This window comes from Oncorhynchus keta, chromosome 17 (assembly GCF_023373465.1).
Source record: "Oncorhynchus keta strain PuntledgeMale-10-30-2019 chromosome 17, Oket_V2, whole genome shotgun sequence".
NCBI classification, from domain to species: Eukaryota; Metazoa; Chordata; class Actinopteri; order Salmoniformes; family Salmonidae; genus Oncorhynchus; species Oncorhynchus keta.
The window spans coordinates 40,276,288-40,297,643 of NC_068437.1; the positions used below are offsets into that span (position 1 = coordinate 40,276,288).

The window sequence follows — 21,356 nt, forward strand, 5'->3', positions numbered from 1 at the left end:
ACTGAGTCAGGTTTGTAGGCCTCCTTGCTCACACACGATTTTTCAGTTCTGCCCACAAATTTTCTATGGGATTGAGGTCAGGACTTTGATATGGCCACTCCAATACCTTGACTTTGTTGTCCTTAAGCCATTTTGCCACAACTTTGGAAGTATTCTGTGATTGATTTAAATTTTTCGCACCAAAGTACGTCTCGAGGAGACAGAACGCGTCTCCTTCGAGAGCAGTATGGCGGCTGTGTGGTCCCATGGTGTTTATACTTGCGTATTATTGTTTGTACAGATTAACGTTGTACCTTCATGCATTTGGAAATTGCTCCCAAGGATGAACCAGACTTTTTTTCTGAGGTCTTGGCTTGATTTTCCCATGTCAAGCAAAGAGGCACCGAGTTGGAAGGTAGGCCTTGAAATACATCCACAGGTACACCTCAAATTGACTCAAATTATACCAATTAGCCTATCAGAAGCTTCTAAAGCCATGAACTTTTCTGGAATTTTCCAAGCTGTTTAAAAGGCACAGTCAACTTAGCGTATGTAAAACTTCTGACCCACTGGAATTGTGATACAATGAATTACACAGTGAAATAATCGGTCTGTAAAACAATGTTGGAGAAATTACTTGTGTCATGCACAAAGTAGATGTCCGAACCAACTTGCCAAAACTATAGTTTGTTAACAAGAAATTCGTGGAGTGGTTGAAAAACGTGTTTTAATGACTCCAACCTAAGTGTATGTAAACTTCCTACTTCAACTGTACAGTCATGGCCAAAAGTTTTGAGAATGACACAAATATTAATTCCACAAAGTTTGCTGCTTCAGTTTCTTTAGATATTTTTGTCAGATGTCACTATGGAATACTGAAGTATAATTACAAGCATTTCATAAGTGTCAAAGGCTTGTATTGACAATTATATGAAGTTGATGCAAAGAGTCAATATTTGCAGTGTTGACCCTTCTTTTTCAAGACCTCTGCAATCCGCCCTGGCATGCTGTCAGTTAACTTCTGGGCCACCTCCTGACTGATGGCAGCCCATTCTTGCATAATCAATGCTTGGAGTTTGTCAGGATTTGTGGGTTTTTGTTTATCCACCCGCCTCTTGAGGATTGACCACAAGTTCTCAAATGGGATTAAAGTCTGGGGGTTTCCTGGCCATGGACCCAAAATACCTATGTTTTGTTCCCCGAGCCACTTAGTTATTGCTTTTGCCTTGTGGCAAGGTGCTCCATCATGCTGGAAAAAGTATTGTTCGTCACCAGACGGTTCCTGGATGGTTGGGAGAAGTAGCTCTCGGAGGATGTGTTGGTACCCTTCTTTATTCATGGTTGTGTTCTTAGGCAAAATGTTGAGTGAGCCCACTCCATATTGGCAGACTGATATGCCCATTCTTTGGATATGCCCATTCTTTGGAGAGACTCCTTCCCCTCCAGGAGACTGTCAAACATGATAACACCACTCCAACAGGTGTTGGACAGCTTCAATGTGGTGCTCTTATTCTTCTCACTGCTTGGTGAGGTAGATTGCTGCTGTAACTTGATGACCCTTCACATACCTAACCATTCCTTGGCTCTCGTAGAGTGTATCCACTGTTTTCAGTGCCATGATGTCCTTGAGGAGCAGATTCAATGCATGAGCAGCACAGTCATATGGGTGTGATGTGAGGGTAGGACTCCTCCACTTTAGACCAAGCATCCTTCATGTTCGCAACATTGTCTGTCACCAGTACAAATACCTTTTGTGGTCCAAGGTCATTGATGACTGCCTTCAGCTCATCTGCAATGTCTGTGCTCTTGTAGAATACTGGTTGAGGGGTGGAGATGTAGTTAATTATTCCTTGGCCACGAACATTCGACCACCCATCAGAGACGATTGTAAAACAATCTGCTTTCTGTATGATTTGCTTGACCTTCACTTGAACTCTGCATCCAGGAAATTAGTAGATAAAGTATGTCTGGTTGGAGGGGTGTATGCTGGGTGAAGAACATTCAGAAAACTCATCCAGTACTTGGAAGCATCAGAGATGAACCAGCTGCATACACAGCTCGAGCCAGACATTCATCAGCATTTCTCTGACTACGTTCCTCCATTGAGTCAAAAGACCTTCTGATTCCAGGAGGACCATGAGCTGTTTCTATCGATAACGTGTCTGATTCATCATGTTCACCTCTAATAGAAGTAGAGGGTCTTTTGTCAGAGGTTGCTTGTTGTGAGCGCTAAGGGAACTTCAGGCACTTGGCCAGATGATTCTACCTCTATGTTGCATTCTTCACATATGATTTGGCACAGTTTTTGCAAATGTACTCAGCTTTTCCTTCGACATTAGCTGCAGTGAAATGTCTCCACACATCAGCTAGTGCCCGTGGAATTTACCTGTAAAGGATTGAACAACATTTTTTTTTTAAATTACAAACTAATACAATTCCATGTACAGATAAATAGTTACGCAGTCAGATTAAACAACTCCTTTGTAAGATAAATGTTTTAAAAATTAAACATGTATGGAAACAGGCTCAAGCGAGCTAAAACCCACATGGTAGCAAAAAACCAACTACCAGAAATTGATAACAAGTTAGAAATGAACACACTTTGCTGTAGGCTACTACTTACTAGATATCAAAAAATATAATGTATGTCGTATAAAATATATTCACCCCACCCAGTATTGTAATCAAAACTTACCAGAAAGCATGTGGCTCAGACAGTGTAGTAATGTGGGCTCAATAGCATCTCATTAGTGTGCAAGATCTTGAGAATCAGCTGTACATGTGATGGAAGAATGCAGAGGGTTGCAATTCCATTGAATTGAGGATAGCTTAACCAAAATATGCCACAATAACTTGAATTGCCTTGTGTATCACACAAAAAGGTTCACTGTCATAAGCTAACTTTATTGATGAATTTAAAACAAAATTCTCCAAATTCCAGGGTGTAACTTCCCATTGAAAAATTCCAGAAATTTACCGTAAAGTTTCCAACCCTAATTGGGACTGCTGCTGTTTGTCCAACACTGCTGCTGTGAATTAACCAGCGTATCTGAGGAGTTCTATGAGCTCTATCATTCATTCCAAATAGTCATGGAGAGGGATTGCTGTGCACAGTGCCCTTTGAAGGCAGTTTTATATTGGCTTCATTAAGCAAACCAGCCCAATGAAGGGCTCAAAACAATGGAAAACAGATGAGGGTCCTGGAGTGAGGTCATTTTGTCTTTGGGTGCGGCATTGCTATTAATTATCCCTGGGCCTTCCTTGTAAGGGATATAGGGGAGATATCCATATGAGGTATGTAGCAAAGAACTCATCCATCTTTACATGTTGTCTACATATTCACATCACTTCTCTGAGAAGGACATAAAACGGGAAACTGACATTTCTCCTCAGTTACAGGTCTAAGAGGTCACAGACCCGTGGCCAGCATTAGAGCAGGAAGGGTTTGAGAAAACGTGGGGTCAACTGCAAAGCAGAAGGCGTAACAAAGGTAAATTAATTCCCTCTGCCAGAGCAAGGATGTGAACCAGACAGCCGTGTGTAAAGGCAGAGAGAAAAGCAAAAACAGTTCCCCATAAATCATTAGCCTTATTTAGAAAAGGCGTACTCTGACTTCTGTATTGGGCGTATGTATGAATTGGATAATAAAAATGTTCTATTTGGTTTGTGCTTCAACACTTCCCTCTGGAGAGGGTGAAGAATCCAAAAGTATGGCAAAATTTGGTATGAAGGACATTGGTCTGTTTCGGTGGACTTGGAAAACACTTGACAGACTGATAAATTAGAACATGCCTGAACAAAATGGTTTGTACAGGCTTGACAGACATTGTACAGTATATTGAGTGGTCAGCCACAACGGGGCTACAAGTGAACCGTTGAATATGCTTCAAAGCATGTAAAGTGCAATGCACATAACATCTGGAGAATGCACTGTAGAAATGAGATGCACCCCAAATGTCACCCTTTTTCACTCATGGCTCAACTGTAAGAGCTCAATAATAAAAATAAAAACAGGGTCAACTGTTTATGTAAATAAAGGTTAAAGCCAAAAATGTGGCTGTTGACAATATCGACCAAGTGCTTTTGAGGAAACGTATCAGATCCAGGACAATGGAAAATGCATTTAAATGGCGCAATCTGATTTTGTATTTGATTTATTAGGATCACCATTAGCCAAAGCCAATGGTCATATCTAGTCTTAAGGTGGTTAGACAACAAAAAATACATTTCAATTTACATACAGTACATTTAAAAACATTAAACATGTAGTGTGAGTGTGCATCTATCAGTTACACATACAATGCATTCGGAAAGTATTCAGACCCCTTGACTTTTTCCACATTTTGTTACGTTACAGCCTTATTCTAAAATGAACTAATTGTGTTTTGCCCCTCAATCTACACACAATACCCCATAGTGACAAAACAAAAAAAACAGGTTTTCAGAAATGTTTGCAAATTGAAATATAACATTTACATAAGTATTCTGACCCTTTTTTCAGTACTTTGTTGAAGCACCTCTGGCTGCAATTACAGCCTAGAGTCTTCTTGTGTATGGCACTACAAGCTTGGCACACCTGTATTCGGGAAATTTCTCCCATTATTCTCTGCAGATCCTCTCAAGATGTTTTATTGGGTTCAAGTCCAGGCTCTGGCTGAGCCACTCAATGACATTCAGAAACTTGTCCCGAAGCCACTCCTGCATTGTCTTGGCTGTGTGCTTAGGGTCGTTTTCTTGTTCGGTCGCTGTCTTCACCCCAGTCTGAGGTCCTGAGTGGTCTGGAGCAGGTTTTCATCAAGGATCGCTCTGTACTTTGCTCCGTTCATCCTTCCCTCAATCCCGTTTAGTCTCCCAGTCCCTACCTCTGAAAAACATCCCCACAGAATTATGCTGCCACCACCATGCTTCACCGTAGGGATGGTGCCAGGTTTCCTCCAGATGTGATACTTGGCATTCAGGCCAAAGAGTTCAATCTTGGTTTCATCAGACAAGAGAATCTTGTTTCTCATGGTCAGAGTCCTTTAGGTGCCTTTTGGCAAACTCCAAGCGGGCCTTCATGTGTCTTTTACTGAAGAGTGGCTTCCGTCTGCAGAGATGGTTGTCCTTCTGGAAGGTTCTCCCATCTCCACAGAGGAACTCTGGAGCTCTGTCACAGTGACCATCGGGTTCTTGGTCACCTCTCTGATCAAGGTCCTTCTCTCCCGATTGCTCAGTTTGCCGGGCGGCCAGCTCTAGGAAGAGTCTTGGTGGTTCCAAAATGCTTCCATTTAAGAATGATGGCGGCCAGTGTTCTTGGGGACCTTCAATGCTGCAGAAATATTTTGTTACCCTTCCCCAGATCTGTGCCTCAACACAATCCTGTCTCGGAGGTCTACGGACAATTCCTTCAACCTCATGGTTGTTATTTTCTCTGACATGCACTGTCAACTGTGGGGCCTTATATAGACGAGGGGTTGACCGATTAATCGTAATGGCCGATTAATTAGGGACGATTTCAAGTTTTCATAACAAATCGGAAATCGGTATTTTGGGCGCCGATTTGCCGATTAAAAAACAACAACCTTTATACCTTTTTTTAATCTTTATTTAACTAGGCAAGTCAGTTAACTTCTTGCGGCGAGCCATCCCGGATCCGGGATCGTGAATACAGCCTCAAGCTCATTACCATAACGCAACGTTAACCTGTTAGACCTATAGGGGCAGTATTTCATTTTTGGATAAAAAGACGTGCCCGTTTTTAGCGCGATATTTTGTCACGAAAAGATGCTCGACTATGCTTGGAATTGATAGTTTTGGAAAGAAGACACTGACGTTTCCAGAACTGCAAAGATTTTCACTGTGAGTGCCATAGAACAATATCTACAGGCAAAACCAAGATGTTTGAGTGACCAGGAAATCAACAGGATTTCTGAAGGCACGTTTTCCATGATCTCCTTATATGGCTGTGAATGCAACAGGAATGAACGGACACTTCCTATCGTTTCCCCCAGGTGTCTGCAGCATTGTGACGTATTTGTAGGCATATCATTGGAAGATTGGCCATAAGAGCCTACAATTACCAAGTGTCATGGTGTCTGCGTTTGCGCAAAAGTCAGGTCCCAGTATTTTTCCATCCGAATCAGAGAAGAATGCACGCTTCTAGGACTGGCATTTCAATGAAGAGATATATGACAAAACACCTTGAGGATTGATTCAAACAACGTTTTCCATGTTTCAGTCGATATTATGGATTTAATTCCGTTTAGGTGACTGAATTTTCAGTTAGTTTCGGTAGCCAAATGCATAGTAACAAAACGGAACGTTGTGTCCTACACAAGCATATTTCAGGAAAAACTGGACATCTGCTATGTAACTGAGAGTCTCCTCATTGAAACATCTGAAGTTCTTCAAAGGTAAATTATTTTATTTGATCCCTTTGCTGGTTTTTGTGAATGTTGCGTGCTAAATGCTAACGCTAAATGCTAAGCTAGCTATCACCACTCTTACACAAATTATTGATTTTCTCTGGTTCTAAAGCATATTTTGAAAATCTGAGACGACAGGATTGTTAAGAAAAGGATAAGCTTGAGGACAGGCATATTTATTTCATTTATTTTGCAATTTTCAGAAATCGCTAATGTTGCGTTATGGTAATGAGCTTGAGGCTGTAGTCACAATCCCGGATCCGGGATGGGGCGGCCTAACAGGTTAACTATTCATGAAAATGGCAAATTAAATTAAATCATTATGCTAGCTCTCAAGCTTAACCTTTTGTTAACAACACTGTCATCTCAGATTTTCAAAAATATGCTTCTCAACCATAGAAAAACTAGCATTTGTGTAACAGTATTGATAGCTATTGATAGCTAGCATTAGCATTTAGCGTTAGCATTCAGCAGGCAACATTTTCACAAAAACCAGAAAACCATTCAAATAAAATAATTTACCTTTGAAGAACTTTGGATGTTTTCAATGTGGAGACTCAGTTAGATAGCAAATGTTCCGATTTTCCTGAAAGATTATTTGTTTAGGAGAAATCGCTCCATTTTGTGCGTCACGTTTAGCTACTAAAAAAAACCTGTATCCAGGATTGTGTAAATCTATCCGCAAGCTCATTAACATAACACAACGTTAACTATTCATGAAAATCGCAAATTAAATTAAATCAATATGCTAGCTCTCAAGCTTAGCCTTTTGTTAACAACACTGTCATCTCAGATATTCAAAAATATGCTTCTCAACATTTTCACAAAAAACAGAAAAACATTAAAATAAATCATTTACCTTTGAAGAACTTCGAATGCTTTCAATGAGGAGACTCAGTTAGATAGCAAATGTTCAGTTTTCCTGAAAGATTATTTGTGCAAGAGAAATCGGTCCGTTTGGTGCGTCACGTTTGGCTACCAAAAAAAAAACGAAAATTCAGTTATCCAAACGCCGAACTTTTTTCCAAATTAACTCCATAATATCGACTGAAACATGGCAAACGTTGTTTAGAACCAATCCTCAAGGTGTTTTTCACATATCTCCTCGATGATATATGGTTCGTGGAAGTGTCCTTTCCCCTCTGAATCGCATGGCAAAATGCATGCAGCTGAAGATTACGCAACAATTTAGACAAAGGACACCGGGCGGACCCCTGGCAAATGTAGTCTCTTATGGCCAATCTTCCAATGATATGCCAACAAATACGTCACAATGCTGCAGACATCTTGGACGAACGGCAGAGAGCTTAGGTTCATTCATCACACATTCACAGCCATATAAGGAGACGATGGGAAACAGAGCCTCAAAAATTCTGCTCATTTCCTGATTGAGTTTTCATCATGGTTTCGCCTGTAGCATGAGTTCTATGGCACTCACAGATAATATCTTTGCAGTTTTGAAAACGTCAGAGTGTTTTCTTTCCAAAGCTGTCAATTATATGCATAGTCGAGCATCTTTTCGTGACAAAATATTGCGCTTAAAACGGGCACGTTTTTTTATCCAATAATGACATAGCGCCCCCATAGGTTGAAGAGGTTAAGAACACATTCTTATTTTCAATGACAGCCTAGGAACGGTGGTTAACTGCCTTGTTCAGAGGCAGAACGACAGATTTTCACCTTGTCACCTCGGGGGATCCACGCTTGCAACCTTACAGTTAACTAGTCCAACACAATAGCGACCTGCTTCTCTCTCTTTGCACTCCACAAGGAGACTGACTGCCTGTTACGCAAATGCAGTAAGCCAAGGTAAATTGCTAGCTAGCATTAATCTTATCTTATAAAAAACAATCACATTTATTTTATTTATATATTATATTAAGTTAAAATAAGTGTTCAAAAAAAAAAAAAAAAAAATGTTTTAATCAGTTGATTAATCGGTTTTGGCTTTTTTTGGTCCTCCAATAATCAGTATCAATGTTGAAAAATCATAAATCGGTCGACCTCTAATGTAGACAGGTGTGTGCCTTTCCAAATCATGTCCAATCAATTGAATTTACCACAGGTGGACTCCAAATAAGTTGTGGAAACATCTCAAGGATGATCAATGGAAACAGGATGCACCTGAACTCAATTTCAAGTCTCATAGCAAAGGGTCAGAATACTTATGTAAATAAGGTATGTTTAAATTTGTTATAAATGTGCAAATTAAATAAAAACTTTTCAATTGGTCATTTTGGGGTATTGTGTGTAGATTGACAAGGAAAAGTGTTCTTCAATCCATTTTAGAATAAGGCTGTAACATCACAAAACGTGGAAAAAGAGAAAGGGTATGAATACTTTCTGAATGCACTATATATGTTCCTCTCAAGTTCTTGGCTCTTTCCAGAACAACTACCCTATCATTGAACCTCAGTAACTTGACCACTATCGGCCTGGGTTTGTCACCTGGTGGGTTTTCCAGTCCTGTGGGCTGGAAAGCATGGATTCACAAACAGAACTGATGTCCTTTCTCAATGACTTAGATTGCTGTCATCTTGACATTCTCCTGTTTAAACTCATCGAGTTGACCCTGGGAGCTCGATGAGTTCTTCAAGTCCTGGACATCTCTGGTCAGGTTGTCCATTATTATAATAGTTGACTCCACCAGTATTTGAACAAAACACTATTTTCTTGCTGTTGTAACAACTGCTTGTTGAACTATTTTTGTTCATTTAAAAGATCCTTCACCTGTGATAGAGACACACCCCTGTCCTCAACAGTACTCCCGCCAACTTTGGTCTTTGTCATGATAACAATGTAGGTTTCGCTGTTACTCCTTAGTTCCGTTCCAGACAGGGCAGGTCACAGGGAAGATTGAAAAAAAAAAATAAACAGCAGGGATCCAGACAGCCAAAAATCTGGGACAATCCGCAATCTTGAGGAATATAATTTTAAATGGCTCTAACTTATTTCTTGCCCCATCAGAAACCCAACTACAAAGATGTTCTACTTGCTTTATTGTAATAACAAAAAAAACTGTATAGCCTCAGAACATGGTATAAACTATTATTTTGAACTTATATATGGTCAGTACTTGCATCCATAGCCCCATCTATGAATTTGAGAGTGGTTACATTTCTCCAGCCCCTAAGCTGTTTACCCAAAAAAGTGGTAGGGTGACCGGGTTGTTATCGGTTGAACTGTAGATTGTCCCTTAAAATCTCTCTGTGATAGGGGCTGGTATTTTCACGTCCGGATGAAAAGCGTGCCCAAAGTAAACTGCCGGCTACTCAGACCCAGAAGCTAGGAAATGCATGTTATTAGTAGATTTGGGTAGACGACACTGACATTTCTAAAACTGTTTGATTAATGTCTGAGTATAACAGAACTGATTTGGCAGGCAAAACCCAGAGCACAATCCATCCAGGGAAATATTTGAGGTCAATATGTTTTCCATTGGTTTCCTATGGCAAGCCCGTTTTAATAGAAATATGCTTGCAGTTCCTATAGCTTCCACTAGATGTCAACAGTCTTTAGAAATTGGTTGATGTTTTTCTTTTGAGAAATGAAGAAGTAGCCATTTCCTTTCTGGGTGTATAGCCAAGTGTACTCTTGTTTGGGGCCCGTGAATTGAAGCTCGCTCCACTTTCATTTTATCCACTATTGAACGCAGTTTATTCCGCCTTAAATTGTATCAATTATTTACGTTTTAAAATACTTCAAGTTGGATTAGGAAAGTTGTTTGAAATGTTTGGATAAAGTTTACAGGTAACTTATTAGATATTTTGTAGCCATGCTGGGCGAGTTGGAACCAGTGTTTTTCTGAATCAAACACGCCAAATAAATGGGGATATAACGACGGAATTAATCGAACAAAAGGACCATTTGCGATGTTTGGGACATATTGGAGTGCCAACAGAAGAAGATCTTCAAAGGTAAGCAGGAATTATATCGTTATTTCTGAGTTTTGTGTCATGCCTGGCAGGTTGAAATATGATTGTCCTGTGTTTGTTTGATGGGGTGCTGTCCTCTGATAATCACATTGTTTCCTTTCGCCATAAAGCCTTTTTGAAATCTGACACATTGGCTAGATTAACAAGAAGTAAAGCTTTAATTTGGTGTATTGCACTTGTGAATGTATGAAAGTTAAATATTTCTAATAATTTTGGGGGAATTTCGTGCTCTGCCATTTCACCGGATGTTGTCAAATTAATCCAGCTAACAGGATTTGGTCCATAAGAAGTTTTTAAAAGGAATGACAATAGTTGTAGGCTAAACAAGGAATTAGACCGATAATGATTCAACGCCGAAATCCGATAACGATTATTGGATAACCTAAAAAAGCCAATACCGATTAAATAGGCATATATTTATATAAATATATTAATGACAATTACAACAATACTGAATGAAGACTTATTTTAACTTAATATAATACAAAGAAAATCTATTTAGTCTCATAAATAATGAAACATGTTCAATTTGGTTTAAATGATGCAAAAACACAGTGTTGGAGAAGTGCAATATGTGCCATGTAAAAAAGCTAACGTTTAAGTTCCTTGCTCAGAACATGAGAACATATGAAAGCTGGTGGTTCCTTCTAACATGAGTCTTCAATATTTCCAGTTAAGAAGTTTTAAGTTGTAGTTATAGGAATTATAGGACTCTCTCTTTATACCATTTGTATTTCATATACCTTTGACTATTGGATGTTCTTATAGGCACTATAGTATTGCCAGCCTAATCTCAGGAGTTGATAAGCTTGAAGGCATAAACAGGGCTGTGCTTCAAGCATTGCGAAGAGCTGCTGGCAAATGCAGGAAAGTGCTGTTTGAATGACTGCTGCTGCCTACCACCGCTCATTAATACGGTCAAATCCGGAAACGATCATTTCGAAAACAAAATGTTTATCCTTTCAGTGAAATACGGAGCCGTTCAATATTTTATCTAACGGGTGTCATCCATAACTCTAAATATTGCTGTTACATTGCACAACCTTCAATGTTATGTCATAATTATGTAAAATTCAGGCAAATTAATTAGTTCAACAAGCCAGGCGGCCCAAACTGCTGCATATACCCTGACTCTGCTTGCACAGAACACAAGAGAAGTGATACAATTTCGCTAGTTAATATTGCCTGTTAACACACATTTTTAAACTAAATATGCAGGTTTAAAAAATATATACTTGTGTGTATTGATTTTAAGAAAGGCATTGATGTTTATGGTTAGGTACATTGATACAACGGACAGTGCTTTTTTCACAAATGCGCTTGTTAAATCATCACCCTTTTGGCAAAGTAGGCTGTGATTCAATAATAAATGAACGGGCACCACATTGATTATTTGCAACGCAGGACAAGCTAGTTAAACTAGTAATATCAACCATGTCTAGTTAACTAGTGATTATGTTTTTTTTTTTTACAAGATAAGTTTAATGCTAGCGAGCAATTTACCTTGGGTCCTTGCTATACTCATGTTAGAGGTGCTCAGCCTGCCACGCATTATCCTTGTGGAGTGCAATGGAATCGGCCATAATCGGATTCCAAAAATGCAGATTACCAATTGTTTATGAAAACTACGGCCCTAATAAAATCGGCCGGTCTGAAAAGCCATTGATACAGACATGATAGCATTGTTAAAGCAATAAATAGGCTTCATCTGTGCTTCAGACACATCCTTTGCAACACAATATGGCACTCAAACTAGACAGTTGTTCAAACTAGAAGACAGTTGTTCGACAAGGCATGCTTCCCACATACTAGATCAGCACTAGCCGCCTCTCAGCTGTTCCTCCTCAAAGTGCTCTGAATTTCTTGATTCTTCACATTGCTTAGGTCCCTGCATGAGAGGAATAATAACCCCTATGCATTCCTTTAGGAATGATGCATGCAGCAATTTCTGCTGGCACCATTTTATGCAAATTGTATGCTCACTTGTTGGCTAATCACATGTGAAAACGTCTTCCCGAAAAGTACATTTCAAATGTTACGCTTATAATGTTTCTTCAGACTTCATGAGGCTACATTTGATTTTGTATTAATTTAGTATCCTATAGTGAGTGACATGTTCACACATAAATCCCATGTAACTAACATCATGTGAACGTGATGTTATTTTATGGTAGACTACACAACATAATCGTTGTCTGTCGCATTGTAACAAATGATACGTGCTCTGTATGAAGCCCTAACAGCTCGTGAAATCAGCAGCTCAGCTAAACAAAGCTATCAGCAAACTTGGTAAAGTTATTGAACTGTCATAGTCAACAACGAAACACCCATTAATTGTCTAAAACAGTACTGTGAATTACTACAATATAATGTAGAGTTTAAAGTGCAGTCTTACCTGTCGAGAATCTCCTTACAAATTACTTTGTTGTAAACTGTCACTTGTATCGGCGCAGAGCAAATCCAGAAAAAAACATGCCTGGGAACTTGCAAGCAATGAACAAAGTTTTCATTCCGTTTTCTACAGCGAGATATTAGCCCTACTGTTTCATAATTTGTTCGAGCTCTGTCCCTCCATAGGGTGTCCAGGAAGACGGGGTATTTAGCAAAAACGTAAATAGTGACTTTCTGTAGCCTACTTCTGAATCTCGTTTACTTGCTGATACTGACCTCGCATTTCTCCCGTTGGATAAGGAAATGGAGCATGCTGGGGGAAGAAAAGTGGAGAAGCTTAGTTTGCTGACTCCTACAGGCATGATACGGACGTCTATTTAGGAATGTGATGTTTGGAGGGACCGCTATATTCCAAAACTGAACCATTCATTTTTTAACAATCCTTGTTTTTTGCCATTGAGTGGAATTGATATACTATGACTCACAGATCGTATCCCGTAAAGTGAAGATCTGAAAGCCGAATCAGTCCTAGGGAATTTAAGTATTGTTAAACAATGGATTATTCACATAGGTGACCTTTCAGTGTTTTGTCACAAGCAACCTAAACCCCAATGCTGTTTTATAAGTTACTAATGTGCTACTACTATTTTTGTTCCATAAAATACAGTTGAAGTCGGAAGTTTAAATACACTTTAGCCAAATACATTTAAACTCAGTTTTTCACAATTCCTGGAATTTAATCCAATAAAAATATCCTGTTTTAGGTCAGTTAGGATCACCACTTTATTTTAAGAATGTGAAATGGCAGAATAATAGTAGATTGAATGATTTCTTTCATCACATTACCAGTGGGTCAGAAGTGTACATGCACTTAATTAGTGTTTGGTAGCATTGTCTTTTAAATTGTTTAACTTGGGTCAAATGTTTTGAGTAGCCTTCCATCATCTTCCCACAATAAATTGGGCCCATTCCTCCTGACAGAGCTGGTGTACCTGAGTCAGGTTTGTAGGCCTCTTGGCTCGCACATGCTTTTTCAGTTCTGCCCACAAATTTTCTGTAGGATTGAGGTCAGGGCTTTGTGATGGCCACTCCAATACCTAGACTTTGTCCTTAAGCCATTTTGTCACAACTTCAAGTATGGAAGTATGCTTGGGGTCATTGTCCATTTGGAAGACCCATTTGCGACCAAGCTTTAACTTCCTGACTGATGTCTTGAGATGTTGCTTCAATATATCCGCATAATTTCTCTTCTCATGAAGCCATCTATTTTGTGAAGTGCACCAGTCCCTCCTGCAGCAAAGCACCCCCACAACATGATGCTGCCACCCCCGTGCTTCACGGTTGGGATGGTATTCTTTGGAATGCAAGCCTCCCTCTTTTTCCTCCAAACATAACAATGGTGATTATGGCTTAACAGTTCTATTTTTGTTTTATCAGACCAGAGGACATTTCTCCAAAAAGTACACTCTTTGTCTCCATGTGCAGTTGCAAACCCTAGTCTGGCTTTTTTATGGCAGTTTTGGAGCTGTGGCTTCTTCCTTGGTGAGTGGCCTTTCAGGTTATGTCGATATAGAACCTGTTTTACTGTGGATATAGATACTTGTGTACCTGTTTCCTCTAGCACCTTCACAAGGTCCTTTGCTGTTGTTCTGGGATTGATTTGCACTTTTCACACCAAAGTATGTTCAACTCTAGGAGACTGAGCGGTATGACGGTTGCGTGGTCCCATGGTGTTTATAATTGCGTACTATTGTTTGTACAGATGAACGTGGTAAAGAAGCACTGAGTTTGAAGGCAGGCCTTGAAATACATCCACAGGTACACCTCCAATTGACTCAAATTATGTCAATTAGCCTATCAGAAGCTTCTAAAGCCATGACATCATTTTCTGGAATTTTCCGAGCTGTTTAAAAGGCACAGTCAACTTAGTGTATGTAAACTTCTGACCCACTGGAATTGTGATACAGTGATATTAGTGAAATAATCTGTCTGTAAAGAATTGTTGGAAAAAATACTTGTGTCATGCACAAAGTAGATTTCCTAACTGACTTGCCAAAATTATAGTTTGTTAACAAGAAATTTGTGGAGTGGTTGAAAAACAGTTTTAATGACTCCAACCTAAGAGTATGTAAACTTCCAACTTCAACTGTAAATGCAATTGACTTCCCTTTAGGCCTACGACATGAAGATATTAGATACAATACAGTAATACAACATTTGCTTTATTGGTTAATTTGACTGCATATTCTTTTGACTTATTTTTCCAGGTAAGTTGACTGAGAACATATTCTCATTTACAGGAACGACCCGGGGAATAGTTACAGGGGGAAGGATGGGAGATGAATGAGCCAATTGGAAGCGTTGGAGGATTAGGTGGTCATGATGGTAAGAGGGTCTGATTGGAAATTTAGCTAGGACACGGGTTAACACCCCTTCTCTTACAATAAGTGTCGTGGGATCTTTAGTGTCCACTGAGCGTCAGGAGACCCGATTAACGTCCCATCGAAAAGATGGCACCCTACACAGGGCAATGTCCCCAATCTCTGCCCTGTGGTATTGGGGTGTTTTTTTTAGACCAGAAGAAAGAGTGACTCCTACTAGCCCTTCAACACCACCACCAGCATTTGGTCTCCCACGCAGGGACTGACCAGGACTAACCCTGCTTAGTTGTACAATACCCAATTTGACACTCCACACATACATCACAGGCTGGGAGCAGCGCAGGGGTTGCTTAGGGGTAAAGTCCCTTGCGCAAGGGCACAAAGGCAGTAGGTATTATACAGGATATTTAAGCTCCTACCATTATCATCAGGGTGAGAATCAGATCCACTATGTGAAACAGCAATATCCATATGTTTACCATGCAGTTGTTATTGGCACCCCCAACTCTCCTGGCACGCCCAACTCTGCCCATTAGTTTCAAAATAGAATTATCCCTCATTAGGTTTCCTTCAAAACTACCACCTGAAAGCACTGACAAAGTGGGAAAAGTGAGATCAATAAACCTGTGGAGAGATATCCTCTGTCATACTAACAGTGTGTTATCGAGACATATCTAAATGGCATAATGGCATAACCATTAAACAATCTTTAAAATAGCTCACTAAAAACCTGACAACCTGACAGCTCACTAAAAACCTCTTAATGGAGCCTCCACCAACCCGAACACCAGGAGCTAACAGCTTATATTCAGACATTAAAATGAGGTGTGTTTTCTGTTGTCCTTTGTAGAAGCTTGTTTACTGTGTGTGTTTTTTTCCTGAGTGAGGTTTACATTTTATTTTATTTTTATTATTTTTATTTTTTAGATTTAGTGTTTGTTGTTTTTCAAGTTTAGTGTGATCCTGCAGCTACAGTTTTCTCAGTAAAGTATTATGTTAATCCTTAACCACTGATTCCTTGTGTCACGACTTCTGCCGAAGTCGGCTCCTCTTCTTGTTCGGGCGGCGTTCAGCGGTCGACGTCACCGGCTTTCTAGCCATCGCCACTCCATTTTTCTATTATCCATTTTTTGTGTCTTGTTCCATTCACACCTGGTTCGCATTCCCCAATCACACTACATGTATTTATTCCTCTGTTCCCCCTCATGTCTTTGTGTGAAATTATTTGTGTGTTACGTATTGTGCGCACTAGGCTAAGCTTTTGTTATTTTCCGTGTGTCTTCACAAAGCTTATTTGTATTGTTATACATTTATGTTGTGTGACTATTGTGCACGCTATACACTTTGCCTTGTTGGCTGGAGGAGGTTTTTGATGCAGCTGCGTCCGTCTGTATATCTCTCCTGCTGTAATTAAGTGTGCGCCTGTTCACAATTCTCTGCTCTCCTGCACCTGACTTTGCGTCAAGTACGCACATGTCTGACACCTTGTCTGGTCTCTTCTCTGCACCTGGGTCCAACCTCACCACATCACAGCAAGCTTCTGCCTCAACATGGACCCAGCAGAGATCACCCAGATCCAGAATGCTATAACCTAGCAAAGAGCACTGCTGGGGCGACAGCAAGAACAACTCTCCCAAATATCAGAGACCCTCCGGATCCTCCGGTGCTCTCTGGTGTTCGAGCTACAGTCCTCCTCGATCATGGCCCAATCAGTGTGGAACGTCTATATCATCTCTCTACTCTCGAGCAAAGTCCGGCCGTGAGCAACGGCAGTGTGGGAACAGCAGCCACCATCCTGCAGCTCTATATTAGCCTTCACTGTCAAGCTGCGACGAGTCTTCAACCACCCAGTTGGCGGATGAGAAGCGGATAGCCGACTGTTCAACCTCTGCCAAGCGGCCAGACCAGTGGCTGACTTCGCCATTGAGTTCAGCACCGTCGCCGCCAAGAGTGGGTGGAATACTGGAGCCGCTTTCCACCAGGATCTGTCTAACTCCATCAAGGATGAACTGGCTGCTCGGGAACTGGGAGAGGACCTCGAGTCCCTGATAACGCTGGCCATCAGGGTTGACATCCGAGAACGTGTGAGACAGCTCCTTTTTGACACATCCCGGTTTCCAGGGGGACACCAAGCCCCCCGAGCCCAGCATTGAGGAGCTCAGGCACCTGGGACGCACACATCTGAGCCCACAGGAACGTGACAGGCGCATGCGCAACGGCTACTGCCTCTACTGCGGAGGTCTCGGCCATCTCCATTCTACATGCCCAGAGTTGACCGGAAACGCCGGGATTCGACAGGACAAGGGGAGACCCTGATGAGCTGTGCAGTTACAACCCAGCTACCCGGTCATTGTCTGACACTACCCGCAACCATCCATTAGGACAACTGTCAGCACCACATTCAAGCCTTCGTAGACTCCGGGGCTGTGGATAATTTCATTGAACAAGCCTTTGCCAGAGAATTACAAATCCCTTGCGTGAAATGTCCCATCCCTCTGCAGATTCAAGCCCTCGATGGACGCCGCTCCGGCCCGGTGGAATATCAGGCCAAGACCATTCTACTGCAGGTTGGGGTGAACCACTTAGACTTTTTGTTTTCATTTGATCACTGCTCTTGAGAACCCCCTTATCCAAGGGTATGCCTGGCTAGTGCTACATAACCCACTATTTTCCTGGTCCACGGGACAAGAACTGCCAGACTAAATGCCTAAGACCCCCACCAAGAGTCTCGCCGTGTGCCCTGGCATCTATTGAAGACCAAGACTTTTCTGTACTCCCTCTCGACCCCTGAAGCAACAGTCATGGACAATTACATCCGGGAGTTGAAGCAGGCAGGTTTCATTCGCTCCTCTACATCCCCAGCTGGTGTAAGCTTCTTCGTGGGAAAGGATGGAGGTCTGCGTCCCTGCATCGATTAGAGGGCTGAACAGGATTAAGATTAAGAATCGGTACCCCCTACCCCTGATGTCCGCCACCTTGGAGTTGACCCATGGGGCCCAATTCTTCACCAAACTGAAACTCCGCAACGCTTACAATCTGTGTGTGCCTTACTATCTGGCGAGAATCAGGAAGGGAGATTAATGGAAAACTGCCTTTAACACCCCGAGTGGCCATTTAGTCATGCCCCTCAAATGATCTAACTCACCAGCAGTCTTCATTGGTCAATCACATGCTTAGGGATATGTTGAATCGGTTTGTCTTTGTTAACCTCAACGACATCCTGATATTCTACAAGACCCTTCCGGAAACCATCCTGCACGTCCGCCAAGTCCTGAGACCCTCCTGCAGACTCTACTATACATCAAGATAGAGAAGTGTGAGTTCCATGTATCCCAAGTTTCTTTCCTAGGCCACATTATCTCTACCGCCGGCATCCAAATGGACCCCGTAAAAGTGAAGGCGGTCACCGTCTGGCCTCGTCCTGCCTCACTCAAACAAGTCCAGTGGTTCCTCAGGTTTACCAATTTAATCAGGTGTTTTATACACAACTTTATCATTTCTAAGTAAAGTATTATGTTTATCTTTAACCACTGATTCCTTGTCTGGTCTCTTCTCTGCACCTGGGTCCAACCTCACCACGTCACAGATGCAGTTAATTTCATACCCTGTGGTTTTCTCTTGTGACCATCTTGATCATTACACTACAAACAGAAGGTAGGTCATTATCATAATAAGATGCTAATTTAGTCCCTGTTCACAGCAGTAGTGATTTATCAAGCATGAAAGTTGCCCAGGTCGACCATGCTGTATTAGTGACTTAATCACAGGTGTGGGCCGCACATGGACCAGAGACAGACTCTGATTACCTGCATACTGTAGACCACTAGAGCTTAAACAAATCAGTCCTGCCTTCTGGACTCTAGGTATCTACATAGGCAGTGCTCCTATACCCCATACCCTCTGTCTCACTAGAGGTCATTCCTCCAAATTGGTATTCTATGCAGCCTAGCAATCTTGGATATTAGTTTAGCAGTGGAGATGGATGATGTGCTTTGCGAGCATTAAGGTGAAATCCCTTTTAACAGCAGTGGCTGGGAGATATTGCCATTGTGAGGTGTTGCTCATTGTGATGCCCTGTGATACATTTAGTTCCCAGGAGGACTGTTTCTCAGAGGTACTAGGCATGTGTGTGCCTTGTATGAGACATCAGGCGAAATGGTTGCCTTTTACTCACTGACAGAATGTATACACAGTATGTGCTCTGTGCAAAGCTTACAGAACTGACGTAGGACTGATGATGAGAGGTGTACATACTCTATGCGCACTCTTAGAAAGAAAATGGCTAGAACCTAGAACCTAAAAGGGTTCATCGGCTGTCCCATAAGAGAACCCTTTTGAGGAACCCTTTTTGGTTCCAGTTAGAACCCTGTTGGGTTCCATGTAGACCCCGCTCCACAAAGAAAGGGATCTACATGGAACCAATAAAGGGTTCTCCTATGGGGACAGCCAAATAACCTTTTTCTCTAAGAGTGTGCATACTTAGTCTTCCATAGCGATACCTCCAAATCACGTTGTTGTCACACCTCCTTCTGATTAGGGAAGCCTGGTTCTCAAGGCTAGTGTATACTATACATTTTTTCATCATAGTTAATCTACACTAGGCCTACATGTAACTGAATAGGTAGAATCAGACCTCACTGTCATCATCCTCAGCTGTTCCTTTTATCCTTACCTTCTTAGTTTGGTCCTGTAAACCACCATCTCCCATTAAAGCAGGTCGCCATGGTCACCATGCATTAAACCCCTCACATCAAATACACTTTAATTGGCTCAATCAGAGCCAATCAGGTGTGGCCCAGTCTTCTGCAGTCAGTCGTCGTCCAATCACCCGGTGTTTATTGTTGTAGCCTTCCCCTCTGACTCAGGTGCAAGGTGTTCTCCAAGGCTCTGTAAGTCCACAGATATGGCTGGGGACCTTGAATAAACCCAGACATTCATGAGTCCTACCACATCATTAATCCAAAGTTTTGCTTGTGGAGCAAGATATTGTAATTAAATCCATTAAAACAAACGATTGACTTGAATAAAGTACTGGGGTGTATTATACAGTGTAATGTCACACAACCATCACTTACTGTATGTGTCACGCCCTGGCCATAGAGAGGCTTTTATTCTCTATTTTGGGTAGGCCAGGGTGTGACTAGGGTGGGCATTCTAGTTTCTTTATTTCTATGTTTTCTGTTTCTATGTTTTGGCCGGGTATGGTTCTCAATCAGGGACAGCTGTCTATCGTTGCCTCTGATTGGGAATCATACTTAGGCAGCCTTTTTTCCTTTGTATTTTGTGGGTAGTTATCTTTGTTTGTGGCACTATAGCCCTAGTAAGTGTCATGGTTGTTGCTTTGGTTCTTGTTTTTTTGGCAACATTTACATAAATAAAGGAAAATGTACGCTCACCACGCTGCACCTTGGTCCGGTCATTTCCACGACGACGCCCATGACAGTATGTGAGCACACTAAAGTTTTGTGCCTTTGTAAACCAAGTTGTCAAAGTCAAATGTTATGTTTGTCCCATCTGCTGCCTGTAGTGTGTTTATTCAAAATGACAAATACAGGACTACAGTACTATGCATAAAAGTAAACCACAGCACTGTGCACTCAAACAACTGTCCGACTGTCCGTGTTCACTTATGAGAGGCAAGCGACCCTTTACAGGTAGGCTATTTTCATCAGCCTATTCAACTCCAGAAACAAGTCGCTTTACTTATGCTCACACTTTAGTCTGGCAAAATATAAATGCCATTCTGCAAGACATGTTCCAGTTGGAAATAAAGTCTAACATTGTTTATATGAAGCAGAAATAACCATTTTTATGATCTTCAGAAAGTGCATGTGATTGCAAAGAACAGAGGGTGGGATAGCCTAATAATTTTCTCTCCCTCCATAAGACAGGTTGGATATAGAAAACACATTATTCTGTATATTAAAATATGATGTATATAAAACATACCTTTTCATTTTAGCAGAGACACTGTAATACGATATTGGCAAAGAAAGAAATGACATAAAGGCTTGTTCTGCAGCCTATAACCAAATGGCCTTTAAATGACATGCTCTGCCTCTGATATATCATATCAGTTATGAATATATTGTTATTATCTCATGTCAAAAGCAGATATATAGGGACTCGGAGAAGTGCAGAACCATAAAAGAGACTTCAACCTTGACATATCACTGTCACTGCAGGGAGGCTTGTCATGTGAATCTGAGGTCACCAGTAGAGCCCTACAGCAGAGCACAGGTCCTGCAGGGCCCAGTGGATGTGGT

General features: G+C 41.2%; 1 protein-coding gene across 1 annotated transcript in view; it reads right to left on the reverse strand.

Moving 5' to 3' along the window:
• Nucleotides 1-13,066, reverse strand: part of LOC118395826 (tetraspanin-9) — a 318,797-nt gene extending 305,731 nt beyond the window's left edge. The window contains exon 1 of the mRNA XM_052466039.1: nt 12,714-13,066. The gene's annotated coding sequence lies outside the window, so the exon portion shown is untranslated. The remainder of the gene's footprint in view (nt 1-12,713) is intronic.
• Between the last annotated feature and the right edge of the window lie 8,290 nt (nt 13,067-21,356).